Here is a 22,973-nt window from a genome sequence, read left to right as displayed (position 1 = left end):
ACACACACACACACACACACACACACACACACACACACACACACACACACATTTGACAGTACTGAAATCCATAGGTTCAAAGATTCATAGGTGTGTACATGGCAAATGGTCATGGAGGCTTTACAAGCCTAGCCCATGGGAATACACTAGCATCATGCCACCTGACGATACTCCCCAGTGTGTCTACTGAGTATAGTCGCTGGAGTGATTCCCAGGGTGTGAATTCTATTCCGCATCCACTCATCCTGATTTCTCTTGAAGAGGGCTTGTGATGTACTTGGCTTACATGTATGTGGCATCTATTCCATAGCATGGCCAGTCTCTGGGTTGTGGACCTGCCCCTTCAGCATGTCCTGTTGGTTGTGAGGATGGGTTTGAGGTATCTGGGGCATGGTTTGTGGACATATTGGTTTCTTCAGATATAGCATTCGTAACAAGGTTGGGTCAAACATGGCTGTGTATGTCAAGCAGAGATCGCACCTAAGTAGCCAATATGAGATAGAGATTCATTGCAGTTGTTGGAGTCTGACCATATGGAGCAGGTTTGTAGTGCTCAAGATCCTCTTTTTGAGGTACATTTGCAGCCTGTCCTGTTGTTGATGGTGTCCAGTGGGGTACATGGCAAATAGGCTACAGTACATATTGATTGGCCCACTGAGGGGAGTGTACAGGGAAACACTGTCCTTTTACTTCCCGGATTAAACACCCTTAGTCTGGAGAAGTGACACATGGACGGACATTCAGAATACAGTGGCACTGTGGTGGGCACCATAGAGCTCACTGTCAACTGTATTCCCAGTTCTGTTATACTGACATCAGTGTTTAGTGGACTACCATCAATGTATTACTTTATGGGAATCATGTCATACCCAAAGGGAATGGCAGCACACCATCTGCCATTGAGCTTATGTCCAGGGTTCTGACAACAGTCATAGGTCTCAGAGAGGCCTTTGTGAAGGATGTCAACTCACATTGGGGGGACAAATAGCACCCACCTTGTAGTCATCTGCAAACTTTGTCAGCCATGGAGCCTTTGTATTGGGCTGGTCTTCAGGGGGTGTGGATCTCAAACATGAGGGGACCCAGGTCCACATCCTGTGGGACTCCACTCATGACTGTTCAGCAGTCTAACAGAGTTTGCTGCTTTCACACTGTGGGTTCAATCTGTGAGCTGGTTTGCAGGCCACCTACTGATGTAGGGGTTACTACCTACCTGAGTGTGTTTATGTATGATTCCTGAGTGGGGAGTGATATCCAAGGATCAGATGAGCTGCCTATCTTGTTATCTATTCCATACTGTCACATAGTTATTGCAAATGGCACGATGCTTATAGGGCTGCAGAGTGTCTACAGGTCCCTCTACAGAGGATTACAACTGTGGGCCTTGTAATGTGGACACTTGGTCATGTACTGGTGGGCAACAGCAAAAAGTAGCAAAACTCACTCCCCAATTGATATGGTTCTCACACAAACACAACAACCCCAACACAGACAGGATACTGTTCTTACACATACACACACTTTCACATTTGCCAAGACTGAGATTAGAATTCTAACCTAACTAGCTATTTGTACTATAGTGTTACACAGTTATTGCACACATCATAGAGTTTATGCAGCTGGGGGTTGACTAAAGGGACGTCTAAGGTGACTGTTTTCTGCAGGACTGCTAAAGTAGGGAAAGGGGAAGTGTACTAGATTTGAATGGACTCAAAAGCTTTAAGTTATAAATACACACACACACACTTTTACATTTGCCAAAACAGAGATTAAAACTCTTACCTAACTAGTTATTTGTACTATAGTGTTACATAGTTATTGCATGTGCCACAGAGCTTAAGGGGTTAAGTCTGATGAAAGGGACGTCTAAGATGACTGTTATCTGCAGGACTGCTAAAGTAGGGAAAGGGGAAGTGTACTGGGTTTGAATGGACCCAAAAGTTTCAATTTATAAACACATGCACACTTTTACATTTGTCAGGACTGAGATTAGAAATTCTGTCAAACTAGTTATTTGTACTATAATGTTATGCAGTTATCATTTGCACCACATAGCTTACATAGCTGAGGATTGATGAAAGGGACTTTTATCATGACAGAGATATTCAGGGCTGCTAAAGTAGGGCAATGGGAAGTGCACTGGGTGGGGAAGGCCTGTTAATTCCTAGATCCTACTGACAATTCTCTAAGTGTATGAGCATGCCCAGTATGACCTTCTATAGTAAATGTGGGACTCCATTCCAGGGATTGTTGTACTCCAGTCCAGTTTGTTTTGTGCTACAGCCATACCTCTCAACCTGTTGGTGCAGGATATCTGGAGATAGCTAATCAAAATGGGGAGACAATGGGCCATACGTTGATTGTGACTATTTCTCTCAGTAATGTATGAGTTACTAGGGTTACAGGGCTTGTTTTAGCAGACATCTGACATATATGACATTTGACACTGTCATGTATTGTTTCAGTACTTGTGACATACCTCCTAAGATCATCACAGTGATTTACCAGAGGAATACAGGATGGATGATGCACACACCAGGTTTATGGGCCAAATGTTACACATTCTTGCACACTCAAGCCTGTTGATAGGTATGGTTATGATCAGTTGACTGCTGGATCTATGGAAATGGTCCAGCACCTTGGTGATATACTACAATGGTGGAATCTCTGTGCATTTCAATTCTGGTATGGTCTGATTTCAAATCCACGGTTGGGTAATATAAGTCAGGCAGGATCAGGGTGACAGGCTGACTCCAGATAGATTTGTAGGGGATAACATATGTGTGTGTGGGGTGTCCTGGGTCAGATATGTTGGCCTATAGCTATCAGTACCTTGCATAGGAGTCTTCTTTAGGGTTGACTGCACTTGGAGAGCTTGTGTGTGTCAGACTGTTTGAAAAGCCTGGAGGCCTGTGTGTGTCTCACATATATGTATGGTCCATCTCATTTTGCTTGGCTGGCCACATTTCTGTGTCAAGATGTTGCAGAGGATGAGTGATCAGGGAAGGGTGTGCTATTCCCCATGGCTGTAGGCAAGAGTTCTGTGGGTGCAGGCATGTCACCATCTTCCAGGGTTAGGACTGCCTGCAATGAGTGTATTCCCATGTTTAGATTCCTAGCCCTGCCTGTCAGCTGTACAGAGTATCACAGAATGTCCAGATTCATGAGTTATATATCTGGTTGGTTACCCAAACGAGTCTGGTTTTCAAGGAAAAGTGTTTTGCAAGTCACTCAGGTTGAAGTCAGATATTACTGACAGTTGATATTGCAGTTTCAGACTTCATACCCTTCAGACATCCCATGCTAAAACAATAACGGTATCAACCACAGGTCAGATTTTTCTGGCATAAACATTTGTAGTTTCAGACTTCTTACCTTTCAGAGCCATACTGCCACTGCCAGACCTACTGTGATATCACTGTATAAGTCTGTAGGTGGGGAATTCATGGTATGGGGGCCTTTGCCAGACATTTCTGTACAGTTTTATACAGCTGATATGCTGGGTGAGGCTGGGGGTGGGTATGGGACCCCCACTTTGACATCCATGCATGTGACCTATGACTTCCCAGTTATTTTTGCTCACCATATATACTGCAGTGGCATTTGTCAACTAGGGTGGTACTCCATAGAGTGGGTAAGGCAGTACTGGGAATACACTTCCTGCTGTCCCACAGAGCTGTCAGTTGTCTGTTGCTGTCCCAGTAAGCCACTCCATTCCCTTGCATGCTTGAATCAATACCATAGATATGCTATCAGAACATTATACCCCATTCATTTATTGTTAAGGAAACTGACTTACCTTGTGCCTGAGGCAGTTGTGAGGATGGTGCTTGAGGGCTGACTATGTCGGATGCACACAGTACACTCCCTATACATGGTAAGGTATAGGTGGTGTGATGTTTGGAATCCTTTTTACTGTGTGTGCGATTTAGAGAGAGAGAGAGATCAGTCCCTCGGGCCCTATAGTGTCAGTGTATGTGCTATGCATTGCCTCTTTGCCAAGGACAGGGCATACTGGACACTCCTCCACCTGCCTACAGGGGCAGGCTCAGGATGTTCCTCCTCTGAGTCCCTCTGTGCCTGTGGAGACCTTGGCAATGGTGGGGGGCTGTGTGGTCCTTCCCCGTTTTGTTCCTGTTGCAGCTGTTTCTGTAGGATCATATTGTGGAGCAAGGCGCATACTATGCACATGTGGGTGGAGAGTACTGCAAGGCTCCACCAGATATGTCAAGGCAGCAAAACCGTGACTTGAGCTTCCCAAGCACATGCTTTATAATGATCCTGGTTTGTGAGAGTGCCCCATTATGGCTTTCCTGTGTGGGTGTATGTGCATTTCTGATGGATGTGATCAGCCACGGCTCCAGTGTGTAGCCAGCATCCCTCACCAGATGGCCATATGGGATGTCCCCACTGGCAAACGCCTGGTACAGCTGTGACAAATACCAGATGTGGGAGTCATGATAGCTTCCAGGGCTGCCAGCACACACATACATGGTAATGTCCTGGGCATCGCATACAACCTAGCAGATGATGGAGTGGAACCCCTTGTGGTTTAGGTAGACCCTACCCTGGTCACTGGGTGGTGCTTTAATATGGATGTGTGTGCACTCTATGGCACCCAATACCTCTAGGTATTCTGCTACATGGTGGAAGAGAGAAGCATATTGCTGGTCCTGTCCTCACGGGTGTTGGTGAAGTAAATGTGGTCAGCAGCATGCGGTTGCATGGCACCCAGCAACTGATGGAGTATCCTGGATGCAGATGCCTGTGAGACCCCCATGATATCCCCGGTTGGTCTTTGGAAAGTACCTGTAGCTAGTATTCTTAAGGCTACACATACCTTGGTATCCACTGGGATGAGTTCCCCTCTATTGGTTCTGTGTCCAAGACGAGGCCGGCACAGCTCAACAAGTTGCTGAAGTATGTCCCTGTCTGCACTGTAGTGCTCTACTATCTTCAGATCATGTAGCCCCTGGTAGGTTACCCTGGGTCTGAACACTCTTCGCCTCCTCCTCGGTCTAAGTTGGTTGTCAGCGTTATCCTTCTCACCCCCTCAGTCTCTAGCACATACTGATAAATCAAAGCAACAGCAGCCTCTAACATGTTTTGTTAGTTTTGTCAGTTTAAAATTCCCCGAATATGTACACCATTGGTGTAGAGTTTGTGGGAAAAAACAGACTGAAAGGTGTTTGCATAGTTTATAGTAGTGTGCTGGGGTGCTGCCTGTGTAATTGGCTGTTTCTGATACATTCCACCTGCCAGCTATGGTAGTTCTCCTTGATTGCCTTCCTTCTGCTGTTTCTCCTTCCCATTTCTCCCCTGTTTAAGCCCTGATGCACACCATGCATACCTGGTGCTCAAATGTAAACAGTTCTGCTATTTCCTGTTTTTTTTTCTTTGTTTGTTTTATGCTCGGTGTGCACCATGCACACCAATTTAGCTAAAGTAAACACTTTTAAGCAGAATTGGCCCTCCCCTGGACATGAACACACTCTTCATTTCATTGAATAAGTCAGTACAGCCTCAGACATACCCCCTTCGTTAGCTGTGCTTAGCTAAGGGCAAACACGGGCCACCAAGCTCCAATGTGCTTACAGCAAGCATGACACACCCCCTTTTATGTCATCTAGCTTTTCTGTATACACAGTTATCCCTTATGAGACTCAAACCTTGCACCTTGTGTTTGTAAGGCAAACACCTTAACCATTAGGCCACCCTCCCAACCTCCCAGCTCTTGTATCAATCCTAGTTGAGCTAGCTCATCTTACACCTCCTATTCTCCCCTTCATCTCTCATACTTTTTCCTACATCTATTTCTTCAATCTAAAATATTTGTTTTTCCTTTGACCTGAAAGTTTACTATCTTAACTAAATAACTGTATTTCTCTAATAACACTCTTCTTATCTTTTCTTAAAAAAGAACAAAAAAATTCTCTCCCTTTTCTTCCCTTACCATACTTAAACTTTTTCCTTGTCTCTCTATCCCTCCTTTTTTTGTAACATTCTGAAATTGTTATTACTGTCCTTCTGATTTGTTACTTATATCCTTTTTGATTTTTCAACCATTGTTAATTTTTTAAATTGTTACCATGTAGTAGATAGCGGAGCTTTTCTCCTCGGGCCTCCACTGAAAATGGACTTGCATCCAGTTGGACTAGCCCGGTTAACAAATGTAAATAAATAAATAAATAAATAAATAAATTAATAAATAAATGCACAGTGGTGTTGGTGCAACTACATGGTTAGGTGCAGTCTGACACTTAGAAGAAATTTGTGATTCAGTATAAATCCCCTCATTTGTATACACCACTGCCTTAATCCATAGTTACCACACTTACACTGGGCATTTCCCCTTAGCAACCACTATTCCCTAGTATTGTTTTCATTCTGCATGCAATTGACTATAATGGGAAATTGCAGATTTCCCTGAAAATTGCTTTTTCAGATTTTTTTTTTATTTTCGTCACACTCCCATTTGTGTCCTGCTGCCTTATCCTTAAACAGCCGAGATCGGCCAAAAAAAGTTTTATTTTATAAATTTTAAGCTGAGAGGTTGGGAGGATGGCCTAATGGTTAAGGTGTTTGCCTTACAAACACAAGGTGCAAGGTTTGATTCTCATAAGGAATAACTGGCTAGGCTTAAAATAGCTCACAAGGGCAGTTAGCCTAGTACTAACCCATGAACCATTAATTATGCATATATATTTGGCCATTGGCATGCCTAACAGTTATAATACAGGCTTTACTTTGAGCTGTCATGCCTCTGTTTTGTAATTTGCAGAAATGTGTTCAACTAGTACACATTTCTGCTTCTTGCACTGTTCCTGCACAGACACCTGCCTGCTTCATGAATCACTAATTCACCTCATTTGCATGGTTTTCACCAGCAAATGAGGTAATTAGCATTATTCAGTGGTGTCCGTGCAGTAATAGTGCTGCCAAGCCTTTGCACGTCAGATCAGCTGTTTGCTGAATCGCTCAGCGGTCATATTCAAGTGCAGGAGTGGCTTCACTGTTCCTGCACAGAATAAAAAGCTTAATGAATCCTGGGGTTAGAATAGTGTTATGCCACCTCAAGCTAGATAGGAATCCATTTGCGCATTTAACATACTTAAGCAGTTTATATGATATTTTGGAAACCAAAAACATGTTACATATTACTACTTGGTAATCAAAACTACCCTACCATTACCTGGACTCAGAAACTGCAAGTAGTAGATACACCAAGGAGTTCATTAATATATTATCCTTTGATATTCTTGAAAAGCATGTGTATGGAAATACCTGTTGTAGTAATTTACTTGATATTGTTGCAACTTATATTCTAACTTATATCCACAATGTAAGCACTGTAATACCTTTAGGAAATTCTGATCATAGCTCTGTCCTATTTCATGTATCTGCCTATTCAACAAGAATAAATATGGTAAGAAGATTTAATTATGATACTATTAACTGTGAACAGCTCATAAAGGATATAAAAATATAAATTTGTTAGGTGAAGCTGTTTTTAGCAATGAAGATTGTGGCTATAAAGTTTTTGTAGGCATATTACAAACTATATTTATGACCACAGAATCTTTTAAGCACAAAAATATAGGAAAGGGTACTATATTAGATTGTCAAAATAGCATTACAGTGAATGCCATTTCGATGACACATAAAGAGTGAAATGCTCAATCAGAGAAAACCCAGGTCACCAATTTTGTTCCTAGGGAAAAAATACCGTAAGACCAACAAATAAATACACACCAGTTAAAACAACTTAAAGTGGGGGCCTTCACCCCCCACACCCCCCAATGTGAGGGGCTGTGCCCCCACCCCCTAACTAAATATACCAACTCTGAGAATGCACTACAGTGGTGTAAAGGGCTATGTCATGGCTCAGGCCAAGCAATTTTTTTCCCTAGGAAAAAAATCACTGAACTGAACTTTCGCTGTTTGAGCAATTCGTACTTTACATGTCGTCAAAATGGCATTTGCTGTAATGCCATTTTGACAATCTAATATAGACCCATAGGAAAGATCTTCCAGCTTAGTAGAACTTAGAAGTTATAAGAACATATAAGAAAAAATAAATACAAAATGTCTCAGTGATACTCAAAAAATAAATTAAACTCCATCAGTAAGGAAAAAATAAACTAAACATCTATTTAAATAAGATACCTATGAAGAGAAATAATGAACAGGTATGTTAGACAAAAATAAATTGTATAAATATATAAATAAGTTGTGTAAATAATACTTTTGGTACTCTGGTAATTAAGAACTGTAAAATTACTTATCCAGCTACTATTATAAATACATTTAATGAATATTCTGTGACAATTACTTCAATCAAAAATGATAATCCTGTAAATTATGATATTGTACCTTAGAATAATTGACCAATACTTACAAATGAAGTAGTAAGGAAAGCTTAGAACAAAATGAAGATGATTACATCTGCAGGTCCTGATCATGCTGAGTATTGAAATTTTTACTATTAAAGTCATTTATAGCCAAATTTGTCAAACACTTTTAACAATTTACAATATAATGATATTGTTTCTAACTCTTAAAAATGATTCTCCATGACACTAATTTACAAAAAATGTGGGTGAGAAGATATCAAGAATTATCAGCCATTTATTTTGATTTCTTGTTGTTGTGTGTCTTTCGGCTTTTCCCGGTTAGGGGTCGCCACAGCGGAACTCCGGTCCACTAATGATTGGCAGTAGATTTTTACGTGCCGAGTTGCCGGCCCTGGCGTACAACCTTCAACAAAGGTATGCCCATTTACGCATGTCTCCACACAGAAGACACTCTAGCTGAGAATCGAACAGGACATCGTCTTACTGTGAGGTGACAATGCTACCGCATCACCACCACCGCAGTTATTTATTTTGACTTCTATTCTTGGTAAATGTTTTTAGAGGTATCTTTTTGATCTTATAAATAAAAATAATCCTCTGGAACTCCTTAACTTTCATTAATGTGGATTTATTAAAAGAAGATCCATTCTTACAAATGTATTTGAATTTTACAGCCAAATTAGGATGGTGAATGACTGTGGACTGTCATAGGTAAGGTTGAGTAAAGTTCATAGATTAGCACTAGGCAAACTGCCTTTGTGGGCCATTTTAAGCTTCGCCAATTATCTCACATGAGAAACAAATCCTGTAACTTATATCAGTAAAGTAAACACCTTAGCTATTATGCCAACCTCCTGAGTGGGAAGTTGGAATAATAGTTAAGGTGTTTAACTTATAGACACAAGGTGCATGGTTTGATTCTCACATGGTAATTATCTAAACTTAAAATGGTGCATAAAGGCAGTTTAATACTAACCTATAAAGCCAATAGGGTTGATATTCTTAGAGCTTGCCAAGGCTTTTGATACCAACATATATGTCTGTGTGTGACAGTAACATTGTTGCTTACATAATTAAATGTATTATGAGTTGGTTAACAAAACAATATCAAGCATTAATGATATACTGAAATAAAGCATGCTACTTAGAAATAAACTCTGGAGTACCTCTGGGCTCACTTCTGAGTCCTTTATTGTTCAACATAGCATTTTCAACATTCCCTAAAAATCACAAGTATTGGTTAAGTAAATGCACTGATGACAGTAAGATTTGGTTTAATATTACAAATAATAATGACTATTACACAATTAATGCATAAATCTCTAAAATCTCAACTTGGACACAATATTTGTTTATGATTCAGTCCTGAAAGATACAATGTTATGTACTTTAAAGATCCACATATAATAATATCAGTTACATGTATGACAAATAAATTCAAATATTGAAATATTATAAAGATAGTGGTATTGATATAGTTAATAACTTCTCCTTTAATATTCATGTTGAAACTATCATAACCTGGTCTCTGAAGCAGTTACACATTATGGACATGGATTTAGAATCCATTTATCCAAGCATTATTATTTAAATGTTACATAAGACCTATATTGGAATGTAATAACAGTTATGCACTTACACAACAAAACAATTATCTAGATTAGAAAAAAATAAAGAAAATTTCAATGAAATTATGCATTCAACAAGGCAGACATATAAACAAAACTGCAAATATCTTTACTTATATTCTATGAGTTACTTTAGGTTATTTCATGATGAATGTTTACTAATTTTATTTGTCTTATTAATTAGATTTGTTTTAGTAAACCTGAACTTAGATTCAGTGAATTAAATTTTAACATACTTAGATACAACATGATATTGAAAGCATTATTTATATCTAATAGGACTGCTACTTATGGAATAAATTACCCATAGCTATAAGACAATCTGACAAAATTTCAAAATTTAAGTCTAATTTAAACTGTTGGGGAAGCAACTTAGTTTATGATTCTGACATATCTGTTAGTGTTCCTCAATGGTCATATGAACTTAGAAACTTTTGAACAATTTTCCAAAGTTATCAGGTACTACTTTTATATACACATCATTTAGTACACTGGACAAGATACTTTTGCTTTAGCAAATAATGAATGCCATACTCATTTAAATAATCCATTCTAGGCTACAGACAATTAAAGTTTGTTTGTGTCTTTTTGGCTTTTCCCGGTTAGGGGTCGCCATAGCGGAACTCCGGTCTACTAATGATTGGCAGTTGATTTTTACATACTGGCTTGCCAGGCATGAGGAACAACCTTCAATGAAGGTACGCCCATTCACGCATGTCTCCATGCAGAAGACGCCCTAGCTGAGAATCGAACCGGACAGCGTCTTACTGTGAGGCGACAACGCTACCACAGCACCACCACCGCGGTTGCTATAGACAAATAAAGTTAAAGTAAGAATCTTAAAAGAAGCAAAATTGAAACTAGTGACCGTAGAATAAAAAAAAAAGAATTTAAGTTAAACTGTGTTGGGAAATCACACAAACAATATGCAAATTAATATTAAAATAACTACACTATGCTAACCTTATACGAGGATGTAATTCATAAAGTAGTCATTCTGTCCTACTGTAACAATTGTACTCGTCGCACTTAATTAAATGCTGGACTGCCTCTGAGTCACATGCACTAGCTTCTACATAAACAACACAAAAATAAACAACACAAACTGTCACTTACAGAAACCCTTAGTTATAACAGTAAAAAATTAGAGATAAAAAATACAATACAAATCAAAATAAATCTTCTTCTACTAAGAATTTGTGCAATAAATCAAAAATAACACAGGATAATTTCAGGTAATCTCTGGAGTATATAACACTCACTAGAATTACCATGGGGACCATCTAGAAACAAACTCAAGACATGTTTAGTATCTCACAGGCTTCTACTTTAAGCATACATCATCAGTTTCTTGATGTGCTGTTAGAATATTTGGATTAATTTATCTATTTACCAGTGCCACCTCATGACAGAGAGAGTACCGTGCATGCTTTCTGTGGAATGGCATGTTTTTCTGAGGTACTTGCTGCTGTAGATTGGGGTCCCTATTAAGTCAGTGAATGCATTAAACTGCAAATGCTGCTTAATTGAACTTACTTACCTGAAATGGCAAAATCTCGAAAGCACGGAACAGCGATTTTCTTCCTAGGGAAAAAAAAATCACTGGGCCGTTTTCGTGACTTTGCCATTTCCTCCACTGTGGTGCAATCTCAGAGTTGGTATATTTAAGTAGGGGCATGTGGGGGCAAGGCAGGGGCAAAGCCCCCCACTTTATTTTGTGTTTCCCTGGGAAAAAAATTGCCGATCTGTTTGTTTGACATTTTTTTTTTTGGTGTTAGTGGGTCAATTATATAGCGTTCGTAATTTAGTGCATTCATTTATATAATATAGACCTGTAGATTGCACCCAAATTTCTATTAAGGCCTCAACTGGACATTAGAGGGAGTGGTACTGGAACAAGAAGGCCTGCCTTTCTATCAACTGATACACAGTGTGTGATGCATGGGGGTGCATTACCAACATGTCAGCCCAGCATCCTGGTACACCCCATAATTCCCATATTTGACACACAACCTAACTGCATTTCCGTTTCCTATATAGCAGGATTCATCATGGTCACCTAGATGGTAAGTGAAAACTATTATATTGTCTTTAACCATAGTAATTTTTGTATCTGCAGAAGGACATCATAACACTGAGTAATCTATACCTCTTTATGTACGACAGCAGGTTTGTTTTCCAGGTGACACAGGCCTCCCAATTGAACCTTGGCTATAGACTCCAATCTATAACTTTTGGAGGGATGCTGATAAATGACTCAATACCACATTGTTCTGTACTACTCAAAGCCCATTTCTATTTTCTAGCAAGTCGGAATGGCTTAAGTATGACCCTGCAAGTTCATACAATACAAGGTGTTTACCACCTGCTACATTCTTCACAACCTTACCATGTGTCATTCTGGCATGCAACTGCCCCAGCCTATCATAGGTAGTGTCAGTGCAGCACCATTTATCATTCCTCTCACCAGTGGCAATAGTGAACATGGCCAGCTGACAGCAGTAGCACAGCAACCGTATCAGACAGGCTCATGTATGGTATGTGGTTGTGGAGGTGAAGAGTTGTTTCGGGTCATGACATTCACAACATGACAGTGGGAAGTTACACATATAACACAAGATACATGCAGTGTTACATATGGACTGTGCTGAGTGGTGCATGGTCAACCATTTGCCCTTGCATCAAGAAAAAAGCATTTTTTATAAAGTATTAGCCATCATCATTTGTACATTTTTGATGGGATAGCGACAGAAGTACTCATCATAGTGGATTGGATTGAAGAGCAAAACAGCAGGTGTTATTAGACACGTTTGGGACTGTACTTTAATTGTTTCACTATACTTACAGAGTAGGATGAGTTTACCTAGGCATATAAGAAAATATTTACCGTGACTGTTTACTGTTTTTCAAATGCAAGGAAAAATTGAAGCAACAGCCTTGTCTGAAAACTGACTTCTGTATGAGTACTGCTTCTGTTACTGATATTCAAATTTTCACTTATATTTAGAAGGCATCATGCACAGGGTCTCTAAAGGGTAGTCTGGGTGATAGTGCCATAGACTGCATGTGTGATGTTGAGTTGCTCTGATGATTTGCTCTGATGACAGAATCTATTGCATGTAGGGGGACCTTCTGACACTGGTTTAAAGATCATGTATAAAGGTGTTTATTATAATTACATTTTTTCAGTAATTAAACTGTTTTCATGCAAAGTGGGCTTTCTGACACTAAAATATGTAGTTTTTACATTCATTTTTTCATAGAAGCAATATTTAAGTTTAATAAAGTTGTGTTTGCATTTCCTGTATGATGAACAGCTGTACATGCATTTCCTGATTCCAAGTCATATGATCCTGCATTCTGATGATGTAACAGAGGGAATAAACAGCTTGTAGTGGTTAAGCATGTATTCTGTAGTCTGCAGCCAATTTCAACAAAAGTGACACAGACTGGAGCACAGTCAATCAAACACTGAATCAGATATACAGACAATAAATCAATAAATAACTAAATGCATTTATATTCAAATAAAAAGCAACAAAAGCAAAATTAAACAGGAAAAGGCTCATATTAAGCCTTTTTTAGACAAGGCTCAAATTCTAAACCGACCGCCCTAGAAAACAATAATGGAAAAAAACTAAGGGTAATGCTGCTCAATGCCAGAAGTCTAAATCTCAAGATGCATACCCTCGAAGCCCTCCTCAGTATGGAGAACATTGATCTCTGTGCTGTGACTGAAACCTGGTTCAAGGCTCCTGAGAGCACCCCGGCACTATCAGGTTTTACCTCATATCATGCGTTCCGGCCCCAAAACCCGGACAGTACCACAAAAGGAGGGGGTGTATCTATATTCATCAAGGATACCCACACCTCCAGGTTAGTGGCAACTCACGAAGCATCAGAGACCATTCAGGTGCAATTAACCATAGGCAAAACTGCTCTACAGTTTATAGCATGTTACAGGCCAACCTCTCAAACTCAGGAACCCCACACAGCCTTCCTGAAGACACTGGAGAGTATAAATGTCTCTCCAAACACCATCATATTGGGTGACTTCAACTACCCAAACATAGACTGGGAACATTACTCAAGCCCCAATACCCTAGCCCAAAGGTTCCCGGAGTTCATAAACTCCAATGCTATGGAACAACTTGTCACCATTCCCACAAGAGGTGAAAATATACTAGACCTGATCATCACAAACACGGGGACAAAATGCTCCACACCGGAAGTATATCCCTCATTGGTGAGATCAGACCATAAACTAATCTCACTGGAAATCCACATCCGCCCCACCCCCAAAAAAGACCACAGTGAAGAACTTCTCAAAAGCCAACTTCACACTTCTTAAGACTGGTGTGGTATCCTTCAAGGCCCCTGAGCCATTGGAAACCACAACCCATGCTGCTGAATCCCTTACAAATGCTTTCTATGAGCACCTCCAGGATTGCATGGATCAAGCAATCCCAAATAAAATCAAGACCCTTTCCACCAAAGGCAAGCCCGATCTGGTGGACCCCAGCCATAAACAAACTTTACAACAAGAGGAGAAAGCTACTACAAGATAGAGCAAAATCCCTAAAAGGAAGACATCTCTGATCAATACTAGTAAAATCTACGATCACTCATAAAATCATCCAAGGCCAACTTTGAGAGAAAAATCGCCAAGGACTCAAAAGACAATCATAAGGCCTTCTTTAGCTATGTTAGAAATCTGGGTGGAAATTCCCAGATATGCTCAGAATTAGTCCAAAATGATACAAAAATCACTGAACCCACAGACATTGCAAACATACTGGCAGACAGGTTCAGTGAAAATTTCTCCCTCCCCCCCAAAAGGAGAAATATCTATCCCAGCAGAGTGTAGCCTCCCAATCATCTCAAATGCCCAGGTGAGAGCTGCTCCCTCTAAAGCTAAAAACACAGCATCAATGGGACCGGATGGTGCCCCCGGCTGTGTGCTACACGAACTCAATGAGGAACTAAACCCACACATAAGGCTGCTGTTTAATCTTAGCCTTACCACAGGATACATACCCAAAGAGTGGCGTACAGCAACTGTGGTCCCACTCCACAAAGGCGGTGCTTCTACAGACCCTGGTAATTACTGCCCCATAAGCTTAACAAGCCTGGTCTGCAAAGCTATGGAGAGGATCATAATGGAACTCATAAATAAAGACATAGGGGACCTACAGACATTGGATGGATCCTACCCAATTCGGCTTTGTCAAGGGCAGATCATGCCTCTTGAACTTGGTCGACTTTTTCAGTCACCAAGGCCATTGATGAGGGTAAGGCAGTTCACACAGCCTACCTTGACCTTGCAAAATCTTTCGACACAATACCCCACTCGGGTATCATAGAAAAGCTCACCAGCTTAAATGTAAACCCATATGTCACAAGATGGGTTGCAAACTGGCTCAAGGACAGAACCCACAGGGTTAGAGTTGCTGGTGCCATGTCAGACTCCAAGCCGGTCACAAGCGGTGTCCCACAGGGCTCAGTCCTGGGCCCCCTCTTGTTCGGCATCTACTTTTCAGAAGTGCAGGCAAACATAGGAGGATTGTGGCTGACAAAGTTTGCAGATGACTGCAAACTGGGCATCATAGTTGAAAATCCATCAGACACAGATATCCTTCAGAGAGGTCTCATAGAAACGGATAACTGGTGCCAGAGCCATGGCCTTAAGCTAAACGCCAAAAATGTATAGTCATACCCTTTGGTAAAAACAAGGTAACCCCAAGTTACCCCATAGGTGGCAATCCATTAAGCACAGAAGAGGTTATCAGGGACCCGGGGACCCAAGTTGACAGTAACCTTTTTTGACACTCACATTGCCAAAGTGGTTAGGAGGACCTTCTACATTGCCCACCTGATTATGAAGGGATTCACATCCAGATCAAGGGAGGTCATTGTTCCCCTGTACTCTTCACTTATCAGACCAATGATTGAGTACAATGCCCCATTCAGAATGTATCTTACCCGACACCTGCAGCAATTGGAAAGACCCCAAAAGTCCCTCACCAAAAGGATAAAGGGGCTCAAAAATATACCATATGCTGCCCGACTGAAGAAACTCCAGCTCTATTCAGTCGCATACCGTCTGCTCAGAGGTGACCTGTGCCTGACATACAAGGCCATGTCCAACCCGGAATTAATGGACATGCTCCACCTCAAAAAATCCAAATCCACCAGAGCCACAAGAGCAAGAGACTTAAACCTCAACATGGATATAAATAGGACGTGCTGGAGGGACATATTCATCACCCAGAGACTCCCTATGCTGTGGAACAGAATCCCGGTCCATGTGAGCACCTTGCTGGCTCTGTTCAAGAGGAATCTTGACCAGTGGATGGGAGATCGTAGGTTTACCCCGGGGATCATCTCTGCATCACTGCTGGACAGAAGCACAGCAAACTAATGGGTATAGTATTCTTCAACCTAAGGGGTGGTGAAAGCCACACAACTCTGGCTAGGCTTATAAATGCCCTAGGGCAGATAGCCTAGTATGAACCTATGAACCTATTAAAATGCATAGTCTTGACATACAGCTAGTAAAATAGATACAATGCGGTAATATATAGGTTTGTACCATGGATGATCACTTTTAGGAAGAAAACTAGAGGCATACAAAACACCTCTGTGACATTCTTTACAGAGGTATGCTTGTATGTGTCATACATTGGATTAGCACTAAGATGGAAACTATGCATTGAATGTAATAGGCTTCTTTGCAAGGTGTAAGGTCCTCCTGTATTTGGGACTAGGTACTGCATGTTTTACCTCATGCTGGTGGGAAATCAAAATACCTACAATACTGGAGTTTCACATACAGGTGGAGCTCTACTGCAGGTTTCAAGAGCAAAGAGCCTGGCACCATTCACATATGCAGTGTGGTGTAGTACAAGTCACCCCCCCAACTACTGTGGGGAGAACATACAGTGTTCAGTTTTCAAAATTAGATTTAATTCCCTGGTGGATTAGCGGTCCCTCAATGCCATCTTCATCTTGGATGGAGAGAATTCAGGCATGATAACTATGACGTCCTACAGGCGTAGCTCCAGTGCTGGACAGCAGCTTGCCATACAACTACACCTGTCTGCCAGACCCTATTCCCTGATGGCACACTCGATCTGATAATGCTGCACCAGATAATGTTGTCCAGACTGAGAGGCTGCACCAAGTCCCAAGTCAAATCAGACTATATTCAGAGCATGTAAAGAGTTTCATTAACACAGAATGTTATAGAATCTTGTTACCTGTTCCTAGCATAGCAGGACTCCCTTCAGTTCAGTATCACAATCTACTGAATTATAAGATGTGTGGCCCCTTTATAACATCTTCAGAAGGTGACACTGAAAACACAGAATCAAGAAGTAATTGAGCAGGTGCTCAACATACAGTACTTACAAATACAAGTATTAAATGTAATATATATAGTTCAACTTATCTAACTAAATAAGAAGATACATATTATAGAATCGGAAAGCCAGGTGCAGTTATAATGACAACATAATTACACCAGAAAGAAGTGCTACGAAAACCTTTAAACCTAATTTTTAACAGTGGTGTGGAACTTAGACCTTGACTGAAAGGTACTAGCATGTGTTGGGTAAGTCTGTCAAGGTTTGGCTGCTTTTTTCTAGCAGGAATCAACATGAATGCCTGCAGCACTTCCTTCAGAGCCAAGTGATGTCCAGCTTACTCATCAAACACACATATGGAAATCTCTCATCCCTGTCCAGCTGTGCTCCCAGTGTGTGTGCGTGTGTGTGTGTGTGTGTGTGTGTGTGTGTGTGTGTGTGTGTGTGTGTGTGTGTGTGTGTGTGTGTGTGTGTGTGTGTGTGTGTGTGTGTGTGTGTGTATGTGTGTGTGTCTGATAAGTTTTTATTAGTGTGCATATGGTGGCTGACATGTATGCTTTGTGTATATGACCATACATATGAGAATCATCAAACTATTGTCCCTGGTCTTCCCAATTCACATGCACTGGAGAAATTCCTTACTTATACCTTTTGGTATTGCAGTCATCCCTATCTAACTTTCAGTGGCATTAGCCGGTGCCTGAACTATGTCATACAGCATCTGGTGTTGGGTAACCAAGGCTTTGCATGTTTCTGGAGCTAAATGTGAAATATGTCTTCACCTATAACCTCTGTGTACAGGAGGGATAGTGGGCACTACTTCCCCAAAAAGGGTAGTCTGTTCATCAAGGGGTCCAGGCTATGCACAAGAAATAGGTGTTGAGCTACTTGGTGTATCCCCCCTGTGTAATGACATTTCCTTATTTAACAATCCAAAAGATACGACCCACAAAAACTGGTAAAAAGCAAACTGGAACACAATATGAGCAAAAGCTTCTTAAAATCACAAACTGAATTTATTTAACCAGATACAATGTAAGTGCTTTCGGCAAAACAAATGTCTCGCCTTCTTCAGACAAACAGCAAGATGACATTTGAAATCAATTTATATACATATATCCATTAAAAAGATCCAATCACAGTGATGTGCATTTGTGTAGCTAAAAGTTTCCAAGGGAACCTTAAAAAGGTAAAAAATAAATGGGGTGATTCAGAAATGTTGAAATCCTAGGCTTTGATAAACTAAACTGCAAATGCATTACTCAGACACATGTAAAAATGTCAGAATATATCTCATAAAGTGAAAAGCAGATATGAATGTACACAAATAAAAATGTGTGCATATATACACGTCAAACATTAGTCTATTTTCACAAAGTAGATGCAAGAATACGTATGACCAACAATTGCATGTTCAAATACTAACACATGAAGGAAACGGAATAAAAACCAGTAGTATTATTAGAATGTAATAGTTATTATTTACAAAATACTGCCTTTTAACAATAATTATGCAAAAGCAAGAGTATCTTATAAAAACTTAGCTGTATGCATTGAAAATGTTTTCCTAGAAAATATTAGATGTATTCCTATTCACTATACCTCTTATGCACACATGCCTAGACGTGTTACTATTGACAAGCATGACAGGATATATTTAACCTCTTGAATTAGCTTCAATTGTGAATATAAGAGAGGGGAACCAAAATACTAAAGAACATTTTTACCTTTTTTCTTGTTCAAATCCTCATATAGTGAAGATTTGAATATGCATTGCCTATTAAAAGAAAGCCATTTTAATACAGGTTTTATGGATAAGGCATCATTAATGCCAGGAAAAATGTGGGCCCTAGTTTTTCAGATTTTCAGATTTAAGAAGTTTTTGTTTATTTATGTATTTATTGCATTTGATTACTGGGAATGTCTGACGCAGCAGAGAGTCCCCTACCAGCAGGGGCCCAGGAAGAAAATCTCCAAAGGATACACATTAGATAGAAACTTATACATACAAGTATTGTATAGAAAAAAAGTAGCATTTAACATATTTATACAAATAGGGGAATTCATTAAAGCCTACAAGATTTTTTTCATGTGTGCCATGGTGGTGCAGTGGTAGCATTATCGCCTCACAGCAAGAGGTTCTCCTGTTCAATTCTCGGCTGGAGCGCCTTCTGTGTGGAGTCTGCATGTCCTCCCCATGGTCAAGTGGTGTTTGAAAGACATGCGTGAAAGGGCGTGCCTTCGTTGAAGGTTGGGCGTCAAGCTGGCATCTCGGCACTGTAAAAATCTACTGCCAATAATTAGCGGACTGGAGTTCTGCTTTGGCGACCCCTAACCGGGAGAAACCAGAAGAAGATCACAGTGTGATGTGTACATGAGTGTGAATTGGTTTAGATTCAGAAAGTGCCGCTTAGTGGCACACAGGCACATGCAAACAAGGAATGTTCTGTGTAATGCAGATTACCTCATAAGCTGGTGAATCTTATGTAAATGACTCAGGTGGAGTGATCCAACAAGCAGAAAGGCATCTGTGTAGACCCTATGTCCATGTCTGTAGTGTACAAGGCAATTTTCCACATACAGGAGAGTACATGGAAAGAAAGAGATGTAAAAGTCCACAAATATGGACATAACTCCTCTGAAATGGTTAGATCACATAAATTGATGTGTGAAAAATGCATTGTGGATGTATGAAAATGCAAAGGAATATGAAAAAAAATATATTTTTTTATTTTAATGATTTCAGCATGTTGCACTACGCACTGCAGTGCACAAACATGCTGAACTGAAAAAAAAAGCAATAATAAGTATTTATAATATTTGTCGGAAATGTGTTATAGGACACTGCGTCAGGTCCACAAAATGGTGCATTTGTGCTGTTGCCTAGGTCATATGCTATAAACTGTGTAGTTACCAGGCTGTCCACACAGATATGTATGCAAATGAGGAGAATTTGTTCAACTGGTAAAAGGAGCAACCGAGCAACCATGTCTGCAGATTCCTTTCGTGTAGGTTCTTAAACCATGTTGATATTTCCACTGGATATGGATGCTAGCAAGGGGTGTGTCCCATTAGTTTTAAGAATTTTTTAATTCCTGGTGCGTGTGTTTGCACAGCACACCCTATAGCTGAGCATGCTCATGCGAAAAAGATCACCCAGGTCATCATGATGATGTAGATAGCAAGTAATTAAAAACAGATATATTCAGTTATTGATTTTGACTTTTGTATGACCTATGCTGTGAAGCGCAGGGTGCTGCATCACGCAATATAGTAGGGCCAGTAAATTATGTTAATTAGAATCTAGGCAGGTGAAATGCATAATAATTAGTCATTCACACATGCTGGACTTACAGCAGACCTGTATAAAGTATGCATACACCCTACATTTTGATTTTCCCCAATACTCTGGACCACTGGAGTACAGTACAGACTTGGGAATTTTAACTGAGATAATGCTAGGGGCAGCTGCAGGTCTGCTACATCTGTGTATGCTAGATGCTGAAGTCAGTGCTGCTGCTGCTGCTGACAATAGGCCTAGGCAGAGAAGGAGAAGATTATTCAGAGCCAGAGTAACCTTACAGCAGCTACATGAGCTGGAGATTGTAGCATGCTACAGAGTGGACAGGGACATATTACAAGAACTGACTGACCTCTGCTGCCCTCAATTCAGATCCAGAGACAAACAAGGGGAACCCACTCCAGTGGAAACAAAGGTATGTGTATCCCTTATGATACTAGCTACTGGTACAGTTCAAAGAGCAACTGGCGACATTATGGGGGTGTCACAGGCATCTGCATTCAGGATACTCCACCAGTTCCTGGATGTTATGCTACCACATGCCAGTGAACACATATCTTTTCCCCTCTCTCCTGAAGCGAGGGCCAGCAATATGCAACAGTTGTACCAAGTAGCATACTACTCTGAGGTACTGGGTGCCATAGATTGCACCCATGTACACATCAAGGCTCCACCTGGGGAGGTGAGCAGGTTAAAATCTACATTAACCACAAAGGGGTATCACTCCATCAACTGCTAGGTCATGCGCAATGCCCAGTTCATTATCCTGAATGTGTGTGCTGGCAGCCCCAGCAGTTATCACGACTGCCATATCTGGCACACATCACATCTGTACAAGATGTTTGCTAAGGGGAACATCCCACATGGCCATTTACTGGGGGATGCTGGCTATGCCCTGGAACCGTGGATGATAACACCCATCAAAAGTGTACACACACCCACAGAAAAAAAAAACATAATGAGGCACACACACAAACTAGGAAGATCATAGAGTGTGTGTTTGGGCTGCTGAAGTCACTGTTCTTGTGCCTAGATATATCTGTTGGAGCCCTGCAGTATTCTCCAGCCACATGTGTACATATATTCACAGTAACCTAATGGGTCTAGGTCTTATAAAATCCTTGTCAGGTTCTTACCCTTATTTACACAATGAGCACATATTGCCTCTGTCCACAAGGGGCACACACTGAAGCCCTGCGGTGACATAATAGTCATCCAGGCAATCATACAGATAGCATCTGATGAGGACAAATGAGGTGCACTGTTTGCCTTTAGGTGGGAGTATGTTTCAACAGTTTGTGAAAGTGTGGTAGATATATCTCCCCCACCAGCATGTATTAGTAACATCACATACCAGGTAATGTCCTTACAGTGGGTAATACATGTACCATGCCACCTACAGATATGCATCATTTCCAATACAGCAGGGTGAGAATTTGCCCCGTATGCAAGGCACACATTACTTCTGTGTAGTCTATATGACACAAGCTACAATGATATTTATTGCACATTATCCCTGTAGGACAGATATTGGGATGTGAAGTTCCCTTTTGAGGAAACTTTGTGTTGTGTGCAATTGCCACTGGTGCTTGCAAAGGTGCACGAGAAAATAGCCATTGCAGTGAAATATTGGCAGAGAGAAGTCTGCAGCAGCTACTATTTACATACAAATGTGTGTGCTACAGGCTGAAGCTGAAGGTGATGCTGCAGGAAATAGGCATAGGCAGAAAAGGTGAACACTTTGCAGGACAACAAGCTTTAGGAGCAAGTGTGGGACCTGTGGAAGCCTTGTTGTATAGGCAGAGCCAGATTGAGAGTACCCACCCCACTTGGAAGTAAGGTATGTGTGTCAGGTAAGTCTGTCACCCAACAGTATCAGTAACACAATTCAAGGTAAAATGCTTGTGCCTAGAAAAAAAGGTAGGTGTACATTAACCATGATATCATGCAGCTGGACAACTGCCAAGCCTAGTGTTATGTCATGGTAGTCCTCTGTTGAGTGTGTTCTGGCACCCCTTGAGTCTAGCTCAACCTCCATACATGTATGTTACATGTGCAGCTGTGGTTGTCTGTGATATCACCAGCAACACATTGTGGGCTGCAGTGTTATATTACTGGACCACAATTTTAGTACACACTTCAACAGCCTCTGGAACTTCAGGCTACCACATTACCTGACATTCTCTGCACTTTATAGTGCTGTACTAGGAGTAGGTGAGAGTGGTCCTCTCTGTAGGCCTTTGCCCACTATTATATAGAGGCAGACATTTCAACTGTACTGCTTTGGGTGAATAAATAGGTGAAGAGACAGATATACATATCACAC

This window comes from Protopterus annectens, chromosome 2.part0 (assembly GCF_019279795.1).
Source record: "Protopterus annectens isolate FY-2018-M chromosome 2.part0, PAN1.0, whole genome shotgun sequence".
NCBI lineage: Eukaryota > Metazoa > Chordata > Ceratodontiformes > Protopteridae > Protopterus > Protopterus annectens.
Note: the sequence above shows the minus strand (reverse complement) of the source record.